The following is a 20391-nucleotide window of genomic DNA, read 5'->3' as shown; positions in this document are numbered from 1 at the left end:
TAATGCAATATTTCATATCAGGTCACTTACAAGGAGTTTTCAAATTATTATAAGGCCATTGTTAATGGAGTAATGGGAAAATAATAAGAAAGTATCCCCTTCCCCTTCATAATTCTGCACCCTCCCCAAATACCAGCACCTGGATAACCCATGCTGTGCTTTCATAAAAAGCTGTTGGAAGCCAGAGAAAAACAGGGCAGATAGAATTAAGAAAAATGGATGTATCCCACTGACCCTGAGTATAGAAGAGAAATGTGAAGAAACTGTGAATTATTAGCACAGTAGAAAAATATTTTATTTAAGAACCACATCTTCACAGCTCTGCCTTGAAGGGTTTCATTCAAGCTGAAAAAAAAAAAAAAGTACAGATTCAAAGCTCTGTATACGCAAGAATCCATCATGTTGTGTGTAGGAGAATCATAAAATCACCAGCAAAAAAAGACACAGTGGGAGTCCCAACTTGTAAACCATTAAGCTCCCGGGCATGCATCATACTTCATCCTAAGGGACAAAAGAGGAATTTCAAACGAATTTCCCAGCTCTGTCTATGGAGTGGCTCTTTCCAACAGTACAGTTTATCTTTTATGGAATCACACTCAGGGTTTTGTTTTATTTTGTTTTGCATTTCATTTTCAACAAGAAATAAAACACATTTACATTTTAGGCACTCAACCTCAAAGTTTGCAAAGAACCTATTGCATTTTTTATCCCAAAAAGAAAGGGAAGAAGGAAAGGAGGAGTAGGGAGGAGGGAGAGAGGGAAAAAGGAAGAAACAAAACCAAAAAAGTGATACCTTGGCTTTTAAGCTAATGAATCCTTGGGCAGTTTATGGGTCACCAGGATAACAGCTGTATCTAAAAGGTATAATAATATCTGCTTTCCATGAGCATTTGCTTTTCTCTGGGTCTATCTCAAAGAGTCTATCTGCATTTGCCCACTTGCCTTGCAAAACAGCACTGCCAGCTCAATGTTTTATAAAAGAAACTGGTGCTTATAGGGATGAAACATTGTGCTCAAGGTCTCAGGTGCAATAAGTGGCAAAGCAGGATGTAGAGTCCCACCTCTGTCTGATTCTAAAGCCATGTTCTCAAAAGAGTTTCTCAGCCTTGGCACTCTCGTCAGTTTTGGTCCAGATGATTCTTTGTTGTGGGGGCTGTTCTGTACACTGTAGGATATTTAGTAGAACTCTTGGTTTCTACCACTAAAAGTCAGCAGCACCCTTCCCATTCAGGTCTGACAACCACAAATGTCTCCATATATTGCCAAATGACTCCAGGGACCAGGGGTGGGGAGAGATTTGCAAAATTTTCCCCCATTAAGTACTACTACCCTAAACTAGTTGACTCAGAAATGTGAAGCATGCTCTGGTTATCAGACTGCAAACATAAGAAACTTGTGCCAGAATGCAAATTAATTCTGTCACTAAGCATACTGTTTACTTTGCCTTTTTTTTCCCCAATAGCAAAACTTTTTCAGTGAAAGTGGTAATGTGTGGATTTTCATTCTGGGGCCAGCGCTTTATCTCTTCAAAGATCAGCACTATGGATAGGGTTGCCATAAATCACTGTGGTATATTGCCTTCATGACCTGGTGATATTCAATGAAGACTTAATAAATCAATATTTTTAAAGTTGTTTTCCTCTTAAGCCTGTATTAGGCAGTGTTTATTCTGGCAAAGCACCTCTCATCAGTGACAGAAAATTATTGTCAAGCAGAGCTTTAGAAATGGCTTTAAGGTTTGGCATAAGTGTCAGATTGGATTGCTCACTCCCTGACCTTCAGATTGTAAGATGGTATTCTGGAGTGAAAAGCTCAGGGCCTGGCCAGACAGCCTGTTCCACGTCATACCAAGTCTAAGGTCTAGTACAGCTCCATCCAGAGCAGCCATTGCAACATATAGGTTATTGCGCCATTTTCTTTTGCTGCTGCTCTTCTCTGTGCCCATCTATCCCTATACCAGTACATTCATCTACTGTCATGCTGTCCTCTGCCATCTCATCAACAAATGCCCACAAATATCAGCACATAATGAGAAAATAACAATAGCAGTAACAGCAACATTATGAAGCAATAATTGAACGCTTCATTATGCACAGGGCATTAATTAAGCTCTCTGTACGCAGTAGCTCACATAGTCATCACCATAACTATGAAGTAGACATCATTTTAATTTCCATTTTAGAGATAAGGAAACTGAAGTTGGAAAAATAAAAAAGCTAAGTACTTTGAGAGATATCGTATGACTACAATCGGCCCCAGATGGAACTCCAAACTTTGTTGGTTTATTTCTTTACTATTTAACTTTTATACTGTATAAATCTTCAAATATATTTAAAAGTAAAAGAGTATAATAACCCTCATGAATCAGTCATCCAGTTACAACAATTATATGGACTTTGTGGACACTTCATGGACAATCTTGTTATATGTGCGACCCCATCAACTTCCTCCTCCACTTAGTACTATATGGCAAATTCCACATAGCATTATCCATAAATATTTCAGGATGTATACCAAAAGCTAAGAACTGTTTTTAAAAAACATGACCATTGTCACATCTTAAAATATTAAAATTAAATATCAATTGCGTTGTAATTGCTGTGAATGTTCCTTTGCTATTTTATAGGCTGTTTAAATCAGACTATATACTAATTCATTATAAACAGTTCATATATGACTTCGGTCTCAGTTAATCTCTCTCAGTTTTATTTTTGCAATTTATTTTTGGAGAAAAACCTGGGTCAACAGTCCTCTACAGGAGGCATCTGTGTCACATTTTCTTCTTTGTCTCCTTTTTTTTTTTCTAGCTTTAAAAATGTAAAGCGATCCTAAGCTTGAGGGTGTACAAAAGCAGGCAAGGAACAGGCTGTAGTTTTCTGCTTTCTATGACAGAATGGCTCACAATCTGGATTTTGCTGATTGCAACCTCGTGGTGTAATTAACGTGTTCCTCTATTCTTTGCATTCTCTATAAATTGTGTTTGGATCTAAAGACTTGATCGGATTCAGAATCAATTCTCTTAAAAGTCTACTTCAGGGATGTTGGTGTATTCTTCCATGTGCAAGCACGTAATTTCTGCTTTTTAATCTCTCCCCAGTCTTGCTTTTTAGCATCAATGCTCTGTGTAGATCCTTGACTTCAAAGAACTTTTAAGTCTCCTATCAGAGCATAAAAATGTACAAAAATATACTAATAATATCAAATAAGTGGTCTCCTAACTCATTCCCGCAGTACTTGTTGAGTGGCTAATCTCTGCTAAGCATGGAATTAGGCACTTGATGCACAGAGACTATCTACCCTTAAGGAGTTCAATCTTGTGATACGTACTTCACTGGGAGTCACAAACAACAAGCAGTGAAATAACCAACCTGGCTTCTAGGCAACAAGGGAAGCTGTACCCAGTGAGAAGGAAATAGTTAAGAACAATAAGTATTTGGAGGAGGGAGAGATCACGCCCTCTTGCTCTGTTCCAAGGATACTTCATAGAAGCATGATATAATTTGGACCTTGCAAGATAGGCAAGATGTGGGTGAATGGTGGAGTAGATTCCAATGCATAGGAATGGCGTGAACTGAAGTACTAGTGTAAGAGAGCATAGAGTGTGTGCACTGGGAGATGAGTGGTTGGATGAAGCAGAGCCTTACACAGTTGTGTAAGGTATCACAAGTGGAAACCTGTGACCTTGTGCAATCTAATTTATAAAATCTTCAGAATCAGAAGGTCCTTAGGAAACCATCTAGGTGAGTAACAACAGCGACAATATGATATTGAACACATTTATTTTCGTAATCTTATTTGATCTTTATACCAATACCACTGGCTAAGGATTATTAATCCCCATTTTATAGCTGAGAGAAAATTCTTAGTTCTCTCCTGCTCATGTTTACCTAACTCATAAATGCCACGGCAAGTATTTGAACTTTGTTTTGTGCTATATGAGCTTATATGTTTTCAAACACAGCCTACTGTCTCTACCCTAACTTACCAACAGAAATCCCTAGAACACTAATAAGAGGTAACCCAGTCTCAGATTAAACATATCTGATGGAGGTTATTCAGCATTATCACTTCCCAGGAGGAACTACCTACAGTCCTTCACATACTTATTTCTGACCCAAAGTTGTTCAGATGGTTTTTTAAAATTTAGGCTCACCTCTTTTAGGTACATTTGAGAAGATATATATAGTAAAATAGCAAGCTTGAGAAAATAAGAGGAAAGCAAATAAGTTATGAAATTGGTCAACACAGTTCCTTTGATTGATATAAAATCTGGCTCTAGGCTCTAAGAGGAAACAGAAGTAGGAAGGTAGAGAAGATACTCATGTTGATTGAGCTTCTCTGCGCCTGGCACTCTCCTGGCATTGATTATTTAACATAATTTAATGTCAAAACATCCCTGTGAGGTACCTGAGAGATGATAGAATTTTTTTTTTCCTTTGAAGACAAAGTTCTTGAGTGTAAACCCAGAGAAATTTCTCACATAGGAGGAAATTGAGTTATATAAGAGCCAATGTTATCAACAAAAGCTTTACACACAGCCTCTGCCTATAATACCAAAATCCCCATCTTGAGACACCTTTGCCAGTTAATACCCGAGTGTTGGCAAACTCATGAGAATAAAATGATCCCACTGTGCAATTTTAGTCTTTCTAAGTCTTATAGCAGTTTTGAGTGGGGTGAATAGAGAAAACTAGCAATAGTTAAGAAGACTGGAAAGCAGAAATAATAAGCAGAACCAAGAGAAAGACGTCTGAGAAAATGGAGTGAGGTGCAGAATAAAATAAGGAAAAAAACAAATTTGTGTAACTTGCCTTCCAAAGTGGGTAGTTCAGCCTACCTTCTCTTCAGCAGTGTCAGGAGAACAGATTCTTCCGGTTCAAAGCAGGGTTCTGAAAGACAGCTTTCCCCACAATAGTAATTTTTCCTTGGTTCAGACACATTAGCTTCAGTAGTATCTGGTGGTAAGAGAAATCCATGGTGTCTACTGTAGAGAAAGAGTATTTATTGATAATTGATTGTTCCTTTAAGAAAATTACTGTACATGAGTGACTTGCCTAATGGTGCCAAAACCGAGGGAGAAATGTCTATTCAGATATATATGGCTCAAGATCTCTCAAAGTATTTCTGCAACAACTTGAAAATAACATTTTTAATGTTTATTTATTTTTGAGAGAAAGAGAGAGAGACAAAGCGTGAGCAGGAAAGGGGCAGAGAGAGAGGGAGACAAAGAACCTGAAACAGGCTCCAGGCTCGGAGCTGTCAGCACAGAGCCTGATGTGGGGCTCGAACTCAGGAACCATGAGGTCATGACCTGAACCAAAATCAGATGCTTAACTGACTGACCCACTCAGTCACCCTGAAAATAACATTTTTAAAGTGAACTTAAATATCTGTATTGGATTTTGTCTTTCTTTAAATGCTAATAAGCTGGGCATTTTCAGTGGTTAGATCCTGCAGATCAAGTCATTGGATAAACAAGAACTGCCGACTGGTTTTGAGTGAATATTTCCCTGCCATGTCTTCTGAGAGCAACCGTGCTAGGTTAATGTGAACTGGGCTAAAAATATTGATTCCAGAAATCAGTAGGAAATGTCGTGATTTCCAATTATTCTAAAAAATTGGTCTTTGAAATTCTGAATTATAGAAGGATAAAGCAGTTCCAATTTAATCTGTGAAACAGGAATTTATTTAGAGTTCTTGGTCAAGTTAGGGAAGAAAAAAATGAGACCAGGAAAAAGGTGGGAGAATAATATTGTCGACTAGTGCCCTCCAGTGGCAGAACTTGAGGATGTTTTTAGTTAAGTAAAATTCAAAGTGTCTTCTACTGCAAGTCTCCAGTTTTTGAACAAATGAGCCCAAACCTTTAAGAAAGTCTAACAGTTATGAATCAAGCCAAAAAGGCTTTGGAACGGACTTTATGTCACACAGCCCTGAGATGCTAGTGAAGGAATTTGCTTGTTTACCTTTAATATGATGTCCTCACATGCTTGCAAAAGACGGAGAGCCACAGGTGCTCAATTTCAATTTCAATGGACTTAGCAGGAAGATATTGGGAAGGCATTTTAGAATCTTCAGGCTGAATGCCCCCCCTTTTTCACATTCCTTTAGGACACCCCCTTTTGCTTGAAGGAGTCACCCTTCCGGGAGTGAACAGGTCCTCACATGAGGATACAAACCTTTGCTTCTTGCTAGAGGCATCAACAACCTTGCCTGCAGTGGTGGCTGTTTCAAGAGGAAGCTGATAGCCACCCTTTCACTGGACAAATGTCTAGCTTTGGGTTTCTAGCCAAGCTCTAGGTCATTTATTTCCTTTCTTCTTTTAAAGTCTTGCCTCACCTTCCTCAGGATGTCTCTGGGTCCTCTCTGTTTCCTTTCTGACTTCCTGTTGGCTTCCTCCACCCTTCTCCAGAGTCTTCCTTTCAGCAGGTGTTGGTGTCTTCACTTCCTGCTGGGTTTGAGCAAGTGCAAAAGCCTCTCAGACATCAAGAGTGGCCTGAAGCAACTCTACTCTTGAGTATCTTGGTATATTAAAACATAAGGAAATGTCTAGGCAGATTTAACAGAATTGTGGCATACATTAATGTTTCAAAAATTGGATTATATCTTCCTAGAAATCATTTTAACATAAATGCCATATGATTGTATTACTTGTAAGATAATTACAGGTAATATTTAAAATAATTTGTCTCCAAGTGAACTATGAAAGTGTGATCTAGTAAATACTCATAAATTTAAAGATGCATGAAGAGAGGCACCTGGGTGGCTCAGTTGGCTAAGCATCCGACTCTTGATTTCAGCTCAGGTCATGATCTCATGGTTCATGAGTTCAAGCCCCGTGTTGCGCTCCATGCTGACAGGGTGGAGCCTACTTGGGATTCTCTTTCTCTCCCTATTTCTCTCTGCCCCTCCCCCACTCGCTCCCCCCCTTTCTCTCTCTCTCTCAAAATAAATAAACTGTAAAAAAAGGTGCATGAAGAACACCATCCTCTGTAAGTATTGTCAATACATGTCTTCAACAATAAGTATAAATTCACTGAACGATAAAATGATAGCATCAAAAGTCTAAAATTATATAACATCAAAAATCTCAGCCCTGCATGTGACATGTGGACCAAATGATGGCTCAGCCTTCTCTCAAAAAGTGAATGACTAGTGCTGTGCAAATAAACACAGAAGTGAGTTCAGACATGAAAACAAGTCAGAATTGACGAAAGTATTTCCATGAAGGGAGGGAGTTGGTCTCTTAGGAACACCATCCACAAAATCCTCAGATGATTCAGATTCAAAGCATATGAATTTTCACTGCATGAAAAATACTGGAGTCCCCCTCTTCCTGCCCCACAGACTTGGTACGTTACCAAGAATGGAAGCTGATGATGGAGAAATCCTGTTTGGATGCCCATATCTGCTATTAGAATAGTTCATATTCTAATAATTGTATCAACTCTCTCCAATATTTTATAGCATCTAGAGGAAATAGGAGAAGCTAATTAGACTTTACCTTCATAGTAGAACCTCCCCACCCCCACCCTGGTAGGTGTTTGCAGATAGATATAAGTAGTCAAGCAGAGTTTAAAGCATCAATCAGAACTACTGTTCTTTTTTTTTTTAATATTTTTTATTTTTATTTCTAGGAGAGAGACAGAGAGAGAGAGAGACAGCGTGAGCAGGGGAGGGTCAGAGAGAGAGAGAGTCACAGACTGAAACAGGCTCCAGGCTCTGAGCCGGCAGTCAGCACAGAGCCCCACGCGGGGCTCGAACCCACGAACCGCGAGATCATGACCTAAGCGAAAGTCGGAAGCTTAACCGACTAAGCCACCCAGGCGCCCCTCAGAACTACTGTTCTAAGGATACAATAATGTTAATATCTTCTCCTCCTATTCCCATGCAGTCTGAGAAAGCACGCAGGCCAGTCGCCCTCTGTCTAAGTTCACAGAGCTGTTTAGAGCATGTACATGTAACTCTTCATCTCATGACCTGTCCATTTTGCTGACTTGGAGTTTCAATAACAATGATTCTCTGTTTGCTAAAATGGTACATACGATCCCTCTCCATTCCTGTAATATTTTGACCAGAACCTGCCCCTTCATGGATCTTCTTGCTAAGTAATGCTGGAAATTGTTCAGAATCAGTATCCCAACACTAGAGGATCAAAATGACAAAACAACAGTACAGTTAAAGAAGACTGAAGTGCTTAGGTTGGTCATGGGAATTGATTTCATTTTAAAAGGGCACAGGCAAAAGCTGGGATTTGTGGTGTGACTTCATACTGGTGGTATGCACCTAACTGCAGAATTCAACATGTCTTCCCATCAGATCAATGATTTTTAATCTGTTTTGGGGCAGGGACACCTTCAGGAAGCTATAGAAAGAAAGAGATCTCCTCCTTCCCCCTTTCACCTCCTTCCCTCAAATGTGAGCACTAGTACTAACTATCCTGTTCAGTTCCAGGGAATTTATTGACCTGGCTTTAGAATACAGATTCTAAAGCAGTGATTTTCAACTAGGGCAGCTTTGCCCTTGAGGAGATATTTAGTGAGGCCTGGAGACAGTTTCTATTGGCACAATTGACAAGGCAATACTGGAAGCTGGTGGGTCAAGGCCAAGGATGTCTGCTGAATATCCTATCATGAATTGTTACAGCACCTCAACCAAGTATGTTCCTGTTGAAAGTGTCAGTAGTGCCAAGGTCGAGAAAACCTGCTCCAGACCTGTTCTGTCCAGCACAATGGGCACCAGCCACATATGGCTATTGAGCTCTTGAAATGTGTCCAGAACCAATTTAGATGAGCTGTAAGTGAAGAATGCACACCTGATTCCCAAAACCTCATATAAAAATGTGAATTATGTCATTAATAATTTTACATGTTATAATAATATTTTGAATATACTATATTTGGCTACTTAAATGTATTATTAAAACTAATTTCCCTGTTTCTTTTTACTTTTTTTTTTGATGTGTTGTTGGAAACATTTAAATTACATTTAAATTTTGGCTCATATAACATTTTCATTTGACAGAGCTTTCCGAGATTCTATATAACATTGACTCAATGAGAAATGATTGAGTTTGGCTCCAGGGGCATCTGGGTGGCTGACTCAGTTTGTTGGGCGTTTGACTCTTGATTTCAACTCGGGTCATGATCTCACGGTCATGAGATCGAGTTCTGTGTTGGGCTCTGCACTGGGCACGGAGCCTACTTGGGATTCCCTCTCTCCCTCTCCCTCCACCCTTTCTCTGCTCATGCATGTGGTCTCTCTTTCTCTCAAAAAAATTAAATAAATAAATAAAAAGAGTTTGACTCTAAAGCAGGGACCTGTGAGCACAACCTGGTCAGACATATTTTTGTAAATCAAGTTTTGTAAGGGCACAGTCACACTTATTTTTTTACCTGTTGTCATGATACAACCACCAAGTTGAGTCTTAAGACAAAGATCACATGTCTGGCAAAGCTTAAAATATTATTATCTGCCTTTTCCCAGAAAAAGTTTGTCAACCCCAGATCTAAAGGTAGGTCTAAATGGGCAGGATAAAAATGTTGTCACTTTGACAGCAGTAATGTTTTCGTAGTTGAAGTAAGCAAATCTGGGACTTTTGAAGATGAGCTGGCTGAACAGACGGGGAGCAGGTGTAGCAGAACACACTAATTGGCTAAGATGCTTTCATATGACTGTACTTTACATTCCTGTTCAACTGGAATATGGCTTTTTACAAAGGAGAGTCAAAAAGATGTCTCATGTTAGAAACAGATCATTATTTCAGTCAGCATATATTTATTGAGCACCCGGTATCTTCTAGACACGGTTCTAAGAGCTGGACGTGCAAGAGTGAACAAACAAAAGAAACAAAATTCCTGCCACTTCTGGGGCATATAGTCTATGGGGAAGAGAGAATTTAAACAAAGAAAGAAAGATATGACATGTAAAATAGTAAAAAAAAAAAAAAAAAAAGGCAATGAACAATGATAATAGTATCAAGAGCATTGGGGTGAAGGTGATACACATTCAATTATGCTGATGTCATCATGGAAGGCTTCTCTGTGCAGGCAATACTTGAGAGTCTATAAAACAGACACTTTCCCTGTAAGCTTTCCCTGAGGACAATTGGATAGCATGTGTTTAAATGTTAAGCGTGGATCACTAATTTTACTTGTAGTCATTCCATGTTAAGTAATTATTAGAACTGTTGTGCCAAAATAAGTGTACAAGAATGTGTATGTGTTCCCTGAAGAATATTCCTCATAACAAAAACTTCCTAAATATTCAACTAAATTTATTTACATAAACACTATTCATGACAGAGTAACTTTTTTAAAGAAGCAAAAAAAGGTATTATAGTATAACCCAAGTTTTATAAAAATTTTGAATTTGCAGAGAAAAAAGTTTCAAAATCTTAGCCACAAATGTTAGGATCCCTAATAAAAGGTAGAATTTTCAGTGTTTTTTTTTTTACATGCTTCTTTCTTCTCTGTAGTATTGGTCTTCAAAAATAGTCTATAAATAAATTTATTTAGGCAAAAGAGGGAGATTGTTTTCCCCCAAAATATGCAAATGAAAAAATAGCCTGTTAAAAGTTGCCATCAGTATGATAATCTTCCACTTGAAACATCAGAAGTGAGTTGACAAGGGGTAAGATAATTAGTAGAATGAACAGAACAAATTACCTTTGTAAACAAATCCTGTAGATTCTGGGACACTGATCTTTTGTATAATCTATCAGACAACTAAGGTAAACCGAAATCCTTCCTTATCACATGGCCATGCTAAAATGCCCAGAGATGTCAGTGCACCAACAGGAAATTCCACATTCAACAGAGATCACCTACCAATTAATTGCACGTGGCAATTCCAGATGCTATACTACTTGGAAAAACTCAAATTTGTTGTTTGCCAAAAAGAGAGGTCCTGAGACTTCTATATAAGCATCATTTGGTGATGGTGGTAATGGTGTGTGGGGGCAGGGGAGGAGATGTCCATTTATTTGTGTTTTTTTGTTTTGTTTTGTTTTTTATTTATTTATTTCTAGGAGACAGAGAGAGCGTGAGCAGGGGAGGGTCAGAGAGAGAGGGAGTCACAGACTGAAACAGGCTCCAGGCTCTGAGCTGGCTGTCAGCACAGAGCCCGACGCGGGGCTCGAACCCACGAACCTCGAGATCATGACCTAAGCGAAAGTTGGACGCTTAACCGACTAAGCCACCCAGGCGCCCCAGGAGATGTCCATTTAAAAGTTGGAGTTTTGGGGGAGCACCTGGGTGGCTCAGTCAGTTAAGTGTCCCACTCTGGATTTCGGCTCAGGTCATGATCTCACAGTTTGTGAGTTTGAGCCCCAAGCTGGTCTCTGTGATGACAGCGTGGAGGCTGCTTGGAATTCTCTCTCCCTCTCCCTCTCTCTGCCTCTCTCTCTCTCAAAAATAAATAAGCTTTTAAAAAAAATAATAAATAAAAGTTGGAGTTTTGGGCCCTACTCCACAATTATATCTTGGTGGGGTCCAGAATTTTCATGTTGAAGAGGTTCCCTGATGGATTGTTATAAAGACAAAAGATTGAGAATAAATGTTTTTTAAAGGGGAAGAGCATCCCTTTCAGCCTAGATACCTCTTTTAGCTTAGAAGTCCTTACATTGTAAGGGAAGGAAAAGGACTATTGAACATCTGGAGGAACATCATATCTGATCAGAGCTCTTAGGAAAAGAAAAGGCAAATTAAGACCTGCTTAATCATCAGGTAATTATTTTTTAAGGTTTTAATGTTTATTTTTGAGAAAGCGAGCAAGCAGGGGATAGGCAGAGAGAGGGGGAAGGAGAGATTCCCAAGCAGGCTTCACGCTATCAGTGCAGAGCCCAACTCAGGGCTCAAATTTACCAACCATGAGATCATGACATGAGCCAAAATCAAGAGTCAGACACTTAACTAATTAAGCCACCCAGGCGCCCCTCCTCAGGTAATTATTAAAGGAAGGACTGTTGGCCCTGTATGGAGGACTGTGGGGAATACAGGTTAATATAGGCTTGGCTTACTTTTGAACATGGCTGATATTTTTTTCTGAGAACTGAACCAGCCTGATTGCCTGTCCCTGTGAAACAATTCAGATCAGCCATATTTTGCCAAGTATATGTTAAACAATACTGAGAACAAGCAAAAATAAATACCTACTTGTTCCTGGAAGGAAATACTTTCTCATGGAAGATAGGACTGCCTACCACATAAAATAGGTTATTTATTAAGATTTAATTAAGTCATTAAGACTTAATTTAAGATCTCCTCTTGGTGTCTACTGATGACAGAGAATATATCATAGAATATGCTCAATCCCAACCATTCCTCACTTTGCAAAACCCATCTTAAAAGCCTCTAGCCTGGGCCCTTCCCAACCCTTTTAAGGACCCTTCCCAACCCTTTAAAGGACCCTTCCCAACCGTTCCCTTCCCCATCCTGAAACATCACTAGACTCTGCCATGGTGGCATTTCCCTTATAGCAGTGGTTCTAATATGCATATAGCTTAGTTTAACTCACAGTTCATCCTGAAGATCTAACAGGTCTTAACAGTAAAGATGCCATTATTTCAGTTGATGTGGATTGGCATATTTCAGCCTCTCTGGGGTATTTGTTGTATACAACGCATAAAAATTCTGTTTCTAGGCTTCACTATTCCCCTTTCAAGAACCTTAACCTCTTTTATTGCCAACTAAGGCTCTTGACAAACATCCCCACCCATAGTGGCATTTATCAAAGGAGTACCCAGATGGAAAGCTTAAAAGAAAAAGAACCTGATCCGTTGAAGTTTTTGAAAGATTCTCTCCTAATTTATATTTTAGAGATGCTTGTAAGCAGTGGTAGCTGAGTTTTACCTTTTATTAACCTTCTTGGTGCAACAGCTGTCTCCCTGATACTCAGGAATTAGAGTATAAGCCCCAAGCTCAGTGAAGAAGCAGGCAGAACAGAAAATAAGAAAAGCAACAAAAATGTGCAGATTAAGAGCTTGGGCAGATCTAGATACAAAGGTCAGACCTTTCTGGATCTGTGTTTGATGCCTATGAGAACTTCGGCATCTCAGTGTCCCCAATCATCAGTTACTTCCCTTACCTTTAAAATGGGAAATAAAAAAATGTGCAGTGGTGAGGATATAATTATTATTAATTTAAGTTAAAACACATACTCTTTAAATAGTAAGCTCATATTTTATTTCTACAAACCATATCTGAAAGCTCTCACATGAAAAGCAAACTAAGATATAAATTCAGATTTACATTTGAATCCTAGTTCTTTCTCTTACTAGCCTTATGTCCTTGAGTAATTAATCCCTTTAAGCTTTAGCTTTATCATCTATATTATAATAAGAAACAAGTATTGCCATGGTCTGTTAAGATATTCAGAGGCTTGTCACTAGTACAAGTTTACATTACTTAATTTATCCAGGAATAGACAAGAAAAATATCAAGATTCTGCCTTTGGTAGGGGGGATGCCATTTCATGACTGATGAAGCAATAATGAATGGTAAAGCTGGGATTTCAAGGAATCATTTTTGAAGGGTAATTGTATCTATAAAACTCTTCAGCTCAAGAGACTCACATAAGATACACTTACTTTTCAACTATCTGTCCATTTAGTAACTGAAGCATCTCAGACACTGTAGTATTAGAAAGGAATTACTACAAGTTCACTGAGACCATTTGGGATGCTTTTATTCAAGAGAAACAAGGCAGGAAGAGGTGTCTGGAAGCACAGCAGGCATCCTGGGACTGGAGTGTGGAAATAAAATTGAGTATGATGGAAAACTGAAGGGAAACGGTACATGGAATATACACTTCAGGCAGGTGGAGCACACAGACAAGTGGTCCTGTTAAAAACTGCAAAATGAACTTAGAGGCATGATCCAGTAGCAGTGTGAGGATTCAGCCATTTAGATGTATGATCCGAATTCACATCTGACTACAAGTCCTTGCTTTTAAACACTACACTGCTGTCTCTTTCAAAGGTATCTTATAGATAGCCAAACTAAAATAATGCCCCTCCTGAGGGCTTGTTTTAGCTTTACTCCTTTGTTTTCCCATAGTATCCAGTTTCTTCTGTTAGAATAACTTCAATCACTGTCTATGGTAATTGCTGCCTTAACTTGCTCCCACTAAACTATACAGGCTTCTTGAAGCCAACGATGATCTCTTGTTTTCTGTAATCTCACCAGTGGCTGGTTTACTGTCAATACTCAGTGTCTGTTGAATGTGGGGGTATGTGGAAAAATGGATGGACCCATTGGTTGATGGATCTATAAATGATAAAAGCAGGGGCTCCTGGGTGTCACAGTCAATTAAGTGTCCAACTCTTCGTTTCGGCTCAGGTCATGATCTCACAGGCATGTAATCAAGCCCCACACCAGGTTCCATGAATGTGGAGCATGACTAGGATTCTCTGTCTCTCTCCCTCTCCGCCTCTCCCCACCACCCCCCGCTCGAAAAAAGTAAATTAAAAAAAATGATGAAAGCAGTGAGTGAAGGTGCTGCATACCCATTTACCCAAGAAGAGTCTAAGATAATCAAAGTAAAGGTAAATAATGACCACCAGAGTGCTTGCTGTCTGTCAATTTAGATGCCAGTTATTGATCTAACTGGAATAAATAATCTAAAATACAATGGTAAATTTAGTCTGAACCTCCCATATCTCCACTGAAGGAAGAAGGAGATGACATGATAGTTCCTCCTCGATCCTCTGTGTTGTCTCTAGAATCCACACTCCCTGCAACTATGGCTCTCCTGCTGTTTGCATGCACATGCATGGTTTGAGTACTTGGAGGTCCAGCCCAAACAAAATGGCTTCTAATTCATCTCCTTCCTCGTGAATTAGCCACAGGCAAGGAAGAACCTTGCTCCTCCGCTACCCTTTTCACTGTTCTCTATACCATCCTAATGGGCAACAAGGCAAGTTATGAAACCCTGTCCATTACATGACCCTACTGGCATTGAAAGGGAAACTTTCATATATGTATGTAAGAGAAATGCCAGATTGATAATGGTGGGTATCTGGAATGGATGAATAATGGAGAACTTCTAAGCTTTCTAGATCTACTTTTGTTTTTTTCCCCCTATATCTAAACTGTATTTCTGATGAAATAAAAACAACTTAAAACCTAAGATAGCAATACTGAACCCGCAGCAATAAGTGTGACTACTATTGCTTTACCACTCAGTACATACATACTGCCAATTCACCCAGTGTTCCTTGAGGTCAGATCATATCATGCCCTAAAGTGTCAGTTCCTTAGCACTGAGCACAGGGCTCTGCAGATCAGAGATAAGATACTAAATGAATGAATTCTCCATTTCTGTTTGTAATTTGAACTCTTACACTTATAAGTTGAGGATGATGAATATTTTAGTCCTCATTTAAAATGTGGACAAAATTGGAAGGATATTTGTACACTTTGGGACTGTCAGACTTTGGAATAATGTTGGATTGAGGTCAGAAAGAAGAGGGAAGTAAATGCTGACTCGGTTATGCAAATATGGTCATTGATTCTGACTGGCTTTTAATGGCAAACCATCTTCATTTTTCTTCTCCATTCTTCTTAAACATTTTTTTCCCATCGCAAAGCAGGTATGTCCTTATGGTACCTTTCACTGGAAGCCTTTGTCTTTGTACACAGTCTAACTGACAATCCAGGGAGGGACAGAGAGGCCAATGTTCAATTTATCCCATCTCTTCTGAAACAGGTAAATTGTGCATAACTAGAGCAAGCCTGACACTGTCTCACTTCGAGTGCATTTCATTAGGGCTGTCATTTTTCCTAGGCTTCCAGCAGACCTGGAGAAGAACTGACCTCCTACCTCAGGCAAGGTCAACTTTAATAATAAACATGAAAGATGGGCACAGCACAGGAAGAGCACCAGTGAGCTGGCCCTTGGTTTATGCCCCACAGACTAAAGCTTATGTGCGTATCTTCCAAATGCAATCAGCTGAGAGGCTCCTCACACAACGTGGAAAGAAACCTCCAGGAAAACAGGGTGCAAAGAGTTAACAGAGGAAGCTTTGCAATCAGATGAACTTGAATTCAATGCCTGGCTCTACTGGACCTCTGCAGTCAATGTCTCTCAGCCTCACTTCCCTCATCTGTAAGGTGGGAATAATATTAACCCCTGTTCCATAGATTCCCTAAGAGGTTTTAGAAAGATGGGGCACCTGGGTGCCTCAGTTGGTTAAGTACCCAACTCTTGATTTTGGCTCAGGTCATGATCTCCCAGTTGTGAGATCGAGCCCTGTGACTGGCTCTGTGCTGACAGTGCAGAGTCTGCTTAGGATTCTCTCTGTTCCTCTCTCTGTCCTTCCCCTGCTTGTTCTTTCTGCGTCTCTCTCAAAATAAATCAATAAACTTTTAAAAAAAATGATGTATATAGGTTGCACTTAGCACAGTGCTTGGCATATTGTAGGCACTTAAAAAATGTTCTCATTGTCATGAACAGTTGTAGCATAGCAATCTGGAATAATTGGAAAAGCCAAACGCTGCAACTGGTATCAGTCTCTACCACTAATTATATCATTGTGGACAGTTGTGTAATTTCTGGTTCTCAGCTTCTTCATTGGTGAAGTAAATAAAGTGGACTGGGTGTAGGATTACAAACAGGCAGCCCACAGATAAATTTCATTTGGCCCCTTGACGGGAGTTTAAAAAGTTGGAGAAATTTCTCTAAGATACATAGATGTCTGGTTTCTAACGAAAATCTGGGCAGCATTTCCAAATGGCTACAACAGTGCAACAGAATGATTTTAGGCAGATTATCCAGTCTCTGGTTTATCAAAGTCCCCACCAGGCCCTCTGTTCTTACCCAGGGACCACTAATGAATTTGCTTTAATTTCTTCATCCCCGTAATGATTTACGTTTGCAACACATGGATTAGACCAGTGGTTCCTAACATTAGCATTGCCTAGGAAGTGTTTACAAATTATAGTGAAGCTTCCGCTCATACCAATTAAATCAGAGTCTAAGTGTCCATAGGGTCTGGACATCTATGTATTTTTAAAAACTCTTGAAGTATATGAAATCCACAACCTGGCTCAAGAACTGTTAGACAAAGTGTTGTCTAGATTCAAGTCATTATGACAGTGCCATGATTCCAAAATCATTGACTTTTACACGACTCCAGCCTACATGTGTAGATAGCTACTACATAAAAGTTATGTCCACAATACAACTAGTATATATTAAAACACAGTGAAACACAGCACATAAGAACCTAAAGTACTTATTTATATGCCTTCTTTTTAATAGCCGTGAGAGAATTTAGAGATAAATTTCGTTCTGCTTATTCCAAAAATATCATTGTAAGAGCAAAAATATACATAGTCTTTGTCACTTTTATGTTCTCTTTTTGCATCTTATTAGTTACTAGTTCCTAAATCATGCTTAGAAACCTTTTCTAGATTTAATATTTGGACATTCTATGTAATTACTATAGGCAGGAAGAAAGAGTGTGCTGTTACTCACATGTTCCATGCTATATTAATATCACAGTCACATTAAAAATAACCATTAATTCCTTTAGAGATTGAATTTCCCAGTTTCAAAATATTTTCTTTACCTTTACTTTCCCCTTTCAGCCCCTATGAATATTCAGGATGAACAGAAGTTAAGTACATTTTCTCATCAATTTACAACTTTGGGAAAGCTCATTTTAGTGCTCTCAAGCTTTTCATTTTAAAAGATTAAAATATGTTTCTTTTAATTAATTCACCTATTGCCAAATTTTATATTTCTGTCAACTGTGCTTCCTAGACAGTGTGGGGTGACAAACAGAAAAGTAAAATTACAATTGATATCAAACAGTGGTTCTCAATCAGGGGAGATTTTGCTGCCTGGGGCACATTTGACAATGACTGGAGATATTTCTGGTTGTCACCACTGGGGCTGTTGGTGTTACTGGCTGGCATCCAGTGCGTAAGAAGAACATTATGCTGCTACATGTCTTACAAGGCACAGGACAGTTCCAATAATGGAATTATCTGGCCTCAAATGACAACAGCACCTAGGCTGAAAAACCCAATATATATATATACTTTTTCTTTCTTTCTTTCTTTCTTTCTTTTTTTCTTTCTTTCTTTCTTTCTTTTTCTTTCTTTCTTCTTTCTTTCTTTCTTTTTTACTTTGCTCCACATAATTAAGTTGTGGGTTTTCAACCTCTCACCATGGAAAAATCATTAAGAAAGTGCTTTCAATTTTAAAAATGTGGATGATTATTTTTCCCTCCTTCAAAGTACTTTGTGTTCTGAAATGAAGGGTTACATGCACATTTTGGCCAATTAGTCTGTGGCTTACTTATGAACAGGAAGAAGACAAGGTGTGGCAGAGGCTCAGGAAAGAAGACAGCCAAGAAAGTGTTTTTCATCATAGTCATGCCACTTCTATTCTTTACATCTCTGAAAACATAGGAAACTCTTGTGGGAAAGCCAGCCGTCTCTTGAGGAAATAAGAACTTGCCAGTATTCATTGATTGACATAATTACAAAGTGGCGCTGGCAAGCTCTGCATTTACTGTTCAGTGTGCATTGTGGACAAAGGATGGACAGTTATAAATGGTAGATGACACATCACCAATTTCCAAGACTCATAGTCTCTGGTTTTTAAGATGGTTCTCAGTTGGTATGCATGTTACTTAGAGTTGGAGTCCTACCGACCAAAGTTACACAAGATTCACGGCTGTTAAAACAACAATAACAACAACAACAACAACAACCAAAAAAAAGAAAAAAAAAGACCACCCTTTGAAATAGAACCCTTTGTCTTTGGTCAGAACTTTGCTTTATTTAGCAAAGCATTCTCCTGGTCTCTGAGCTCCACCCAGCTATTTCAGAGTTTCACTGGCACACCAGGAGAAGAATCTAGACATCGGAGATTGTGTGTTCCAGCTCAAAGCTAAAAGAAAAGCAAAAGCAAGACACACGATGGGGTCCAAACCAAATCCAAAACACCTCTGGGCTCTGTCTGACTCCCGGACCACTTGCTTGAAACCAATGGACAAATAAATTCTAAAGTTTCTTTCAGTTTAAAAACTCTTTGGTTGCTTTTTTAGTAAGAAAACTCATTGCTCCTTGACATGTTCTTAACATACAGTCATTTCCCCCACTCAGAGTTCTTTTTATTTTAATGTTTTATTTATCTCTGAAAGAGAGAGAGAGAGACAGCATGAACAGAGGAGGGTCAGAGAGAGAGGGAGACACAGAACATGAAACAGGCTCTAGGCTCTGAGCTGGTAGTCAGCACAGAGCCTGATGCGGGGCTCAAACCCATGAACCGTGAGATCATGACTGAGCCACCCCCCACTCAGAGTTCTCTACTGCTCTGCAAATTAAGCCCAAGCTGCAAAACATGCAGAACTCTAAAATTTGGCTCAAACCACCCCTTTCTCCTGATTTCTCAGCGTCCTCTGATGGAAGTTCTAGATTTCAGCCCCATTAAATTGCTTCATATTGCCTAATGCCTTGTACTTGCCAGGCCTGCATCTTTGTCCAGTTGCTATCGGCAACCATAATGTTCTCTCCTACCCTGTCTTGTCCCAAGCCAGGCATCCTCCTCTCTCAAATGCCTTCTTTTTCATTTTTCCCTGATTTCTCCCAGAGCAGATGTTTATCCACAGCATTTGAATACAGCACCGCCACCATCTACCCAATGAAGTGAAGCGGCTAAGCATTCAGGCCCGGGTATCAGTTCCACCATGCACTAGCACTTAGCACTGGGCAATGGGTTTAACCTGCTCAAAGGTCAGCTTCCACATCTTTCCAAAGAATCTGTCACCTACATGCCAGTGCCTCTTTGTCCATGGAAGTGGATCATTTAAGCTCCACATCAAGTAGGTCACCGACTGGTTTCTACAAGAACTAGGGTGACGCCATGCATTTTAGAAGTTTATACTTTTTATGGAACAGTAAAAGTTTATACTGCTATTGAATTTGTATGTGTGTTTTCTTTAAACTTGTTTCCTCCTCCCCTCTTTGCCCTCCGCCCAGCACCGCCTTGCTGAAGCTGCTTCCCCGTCCTCCTACAGCTCTTCTCACCCACTCACTCAAGTCTTCAACTCTCCACTCCAGTTTCTTCTCTCTTCCTCTCTGCCCACATTTTATATGGCTCAGCCACCATTATGCAGAGAAGCTTTCCTGCTCTGTGATTCTGGCATCCATCCAAGCCATTCTGGATTCCCATTTCTATGAGACAAGGGATTCTTTGGCTTCTTAGAAAGTAATAGAGAGATTAATTTGTTTTTTGTATCAGTGAGAGTACCCACCTTGTGGTGTTATCGAAAAGAAATGTGATATCTAGAACATAATGTCATAGACATGTGACACCTAAAATATGATACATAATATATTCATTTGGATTATTAATTAGGTAAATTAGCAATATAAGGCA

The 20391-nt window shown here is 39.3% G+C and overlaps 1 long non-coding RNA gene across 1 annotated transcript in view; it reads left to right on the top strand.

The window, feature by feature from the left end:
• LOC144236944 (uncharacterized) overlaps positions 1 to 18998 on the top strand; it is a 32199-nt gene extending 13201 nt beyond the window's left edge. The window contains exons 2-3 of the long non-coding RNA XR_013336704.1: positions 15784 to 16109; positions 18314 to 18998. This is a non-coding gene — a long non-coding RNA (uncharacterized LOC144236944). The remainder of the gene's footprint in view (positions 1 to 15783; positions 16110 to 18313) is intronic.
• The last annotated feature ends 1393 nt before the right edge of the window (positions 18999 to 20391 follow it).

Source organism: Crocuta crocuta, unplaced genomic scaffold, assembly GCF_008692635.1.
Source record: "Crocuta crocuta isolate KB4526 unplaced genomic scaffold, BGI_CrCroc_1.0 scaffold126, whole genome shotgun sequence".
Lineage (NCBI taxonomy): Eukaryota > Metazoa > Chordata > Mammalia > Carnivora > Hyaenidae > Crocuta > Crocuta crocuta.
The sequence above is the reverse complement of the archived record's forward strand: the minus strand, read 5'-3'. Positions and strand labels throughout refer to the sequence as shown.